Source organism: Chroicocephalus ridibundus, chromosome Z (genome assembly GCF_963924245.1).
Source record: "Chroicocephalus ridibundus chromosome Z, bChrRid1.1, whole genome shotgun sequence".
NCBI lineage: Eukaryota > Metazoa > Chordata > Aves > Charadriiformes > Laridae > Chroicocephalus > Chroicocephalus ridibundus.
Genome location: NC_086316.1, coordinates 58664512 through 58667544, shown reverse-complemented (window position 1 = coordinate 58667544; position 3033 = coordinate 58664512).

Genomic DNA, 3033 nt, shown 5'->3' with positions numbered 1-3033 from the left:
TGCATTCAGACATTCAAGTGGTGATGCATATCTGTCCATATTGCGCTTTGTTTCTTCTTCTGTCAGTAGAGCATTGAAATTTTTAACTTTTCTACTAGATAAATTTTCTCTGTAACATATACCTGTACAGCTTTTTTTGGCTGGAAAACCATTTGCAAAGGTAAAATTTTGCGTTGTAAGATGAAAATTGCAGGGTATACCGTTTATAATGTGTTGGAGGGTTTCTGTGCATCTGACCCATTTCTTAGCCAAGACTAAATCATCTATCAGACACAAAAAAAATAGAGTGTTTAATTTGATGTTGTGATACTGCAACTCAAGGAAGGACAAACTTCCCAGAGTATGAAATGAATTGTGATTAGTTCAGCAGTCTTTTTTTGATTTTTTTTTCTTAATACTTGTAATGAAATCTCATTTATTTTTAGATGGAAGTTACCAGGCTGTTAAATTGTCAGCTTTTACTACGTTTACCATAGTTGCCTATACATTTTCCGTCTAGATTCTTGCTATTTCAGTGTCTAAACAGTTCTTTTCATTTTGTAAGCAACTTTTATGTTCTGAGCACCCTGGGTGATATTTAGCTTTGTTTTGATAGTTTCACTCATACAGTGGAAAATCCTCTTCGAATTTGGTTTCCCTTCTCTCAAAGACTGCTCCGCCACGGTTTGTGTCTTCTCTGCTCGCTATACGATGGTGTATAGAATTTAAATCAGCTTTGTGCATAGAGCTATTATTTAAGAGATAAGAATGCTTGACTTGGTCCCATAATATATGCTTGAATCGTATCAGACAGATTAATTGTCTTTAAGGGCCTGGTAGGATCTGAGACGGACACTGTGAAAAGATGGGTGGAGATTGCAGGAAGGTCGTTGGAGAAAGGAACAGCAGAAATGTATTCTGTCCAAATAAAGAAAATCGAAGCACGTTAGTATGTAGGGTAGAGAGTGCTGCTTCTTTTAGGATTTAGGACAGGATGTAGGGACCTAGTTTGGACTAGGCGAAGCTCAGAAATTACCTTTTGGTAGGAACATTAGGTCAGTTTGAAGTGAACCTTGCCTCCAAAACTCTTCTGTATAGGCAGATCTGGCACAGTGGCCTACGTCTTTTCCACTCATTCAAGCTGAAGTAGAAGATGCCAGATACCAAGTTTTATCAAGGTGGAAATGAGTAAATGAAAACAAAGACTTACCTCACTATTCCATTGAGGTCAAATTGAGTAAAATCAACCTTTCTCCAGGGAGTTTGGACTTGTTTCTTCATTAGAAGAAAAACTTGAAGGAAGATGCTGAGAATGGATCTTCAATCAAGTGGGTGTGAATAAAAGAAGGAAAAGAATAAGGTAGGACTTAAATTGGTGTTCACTGAACTAATGGAAGATCCAGAAAGCCAATACAGTCTGGAGGAGGCTGATCTGGTAAATGGGCGAATGCTTGGTTCCACAGGAATCACTCTTTTTTTGGACCTTTTTGTTGTTAAACCCCACATTTTAATCTCTGAAGAGTTCCTTAGTTTGGTAAGACTTCAGGTTTTTGACCCTGCTTTGAGCAGGGAAAAGGCTACATGATCTCCAGAGTTCCCTTCTAGCCTCAGCTCTTCTGTGATCCTATGAAGATCTGTAGATTTGTCAGCACTTTTAGCCCAAGATGACTTTTAAGAACAGTTCTGAAAAGTCCTTAGTTATCCCAAAGTGATAGGGTATTTTGGCCTTATTTATTTGATCCGGAACTCTCTACTGGCCATTTTGTGTGATGATTAGGTGGGAAAAACTGTTTATACATGAGATCTAGCTTATTTTTTTTCTCCTCCAGTCATTTGTCATCTGCAAAACTTCATTTTTTTTAACATCATGTAACTGGAAAAATATTAAATATTGTGAAGCCTGCAGGAATCCACCAGAAATGTGCTTAAAGTTGATTCCTGTTTTAGTTATGTCTTAAGACTCATTTTTTAATCCATCATGTTCTTGCATTGCTCTAGTTATAAACCAAAATGTTTTGTACTGCTAAATCAGGTATCTTACATAAATCCTTTTTTTCTTTGACCCTATTACTCTTATGATCCAGATTTTCAACCAATCCTAAATTAGTTTAAGACCTCTATTCAGTACATCCATGACTGATACTAATTATCTTAACTGTATTTTAATTTTCTTACCAAGTTCTACATTACAGTTATTTGGATTGTCACCTTTTCTTTGGTTTTTTTTTTCTTTTTTGTTTTTTTGTAATGGTGCAGTGTTAGTTTTGTGCTAATCTTGTAATACGCTCCAGCATTTTAAGATTCACTGAAATAAAAATTAATGTTCCACAGTATGGCTTATTTAACTTCCTAATTCTTGGATGTTGTTTATCTGATCTGCTGGTTTAAAAATATTTAGCTTTAGTGCATGATGTGTTAACATCTCTTTTTAGGTACTGCTGGATTGCAAAGTATGTGCCATGTGACCACATAATCTAGATATCCTTTAAGAAATGTGGCAAAATATTTATCAAACAATTTTCTTTCTCCCTGTTCTTATTGATTCTGGCATTTCCAGTTAGTAAGGGTCCAGTAACACAGTAGAAGATACACATTTTTGTCGTTGTTTTTCAGAACAAACTCCTTTCAATCACCCTCAGTTAAACTATCTACATGGACTCTCCTACCCCCTGTGTTTATTTGCTTTTCTTATCAATCTTTTACAGTTTATGACTTCAGGGTTTATAACCACTATGAAGAGAAGTCTTCCATTATGTCACTGCAGCTAGCTGCTTTTAGTTCCCCTCTCTGGCTGTGGTTTAGTGAACAGCTGAGCAGGGCTGATGAGATGCTGCTGCCAAAAGGGGGAGATCTCATTCCCCACCCCTTCTCTGCTCTTCGGTCAGGAATTCCTGTGCCCAGTGTTTGCCAGACCCCGCTGCAAGCTGGTTCAGTTCACTTAATTTAGCGTAAATAGTTCCTTTTTTTTTTTTTTCCCCCCTTTTTTTCCCCTGGGTTCGATGAATGTCTGTTTGGTGATTTGAGTCATAAACAGATATGATGCATGCTGTGGTG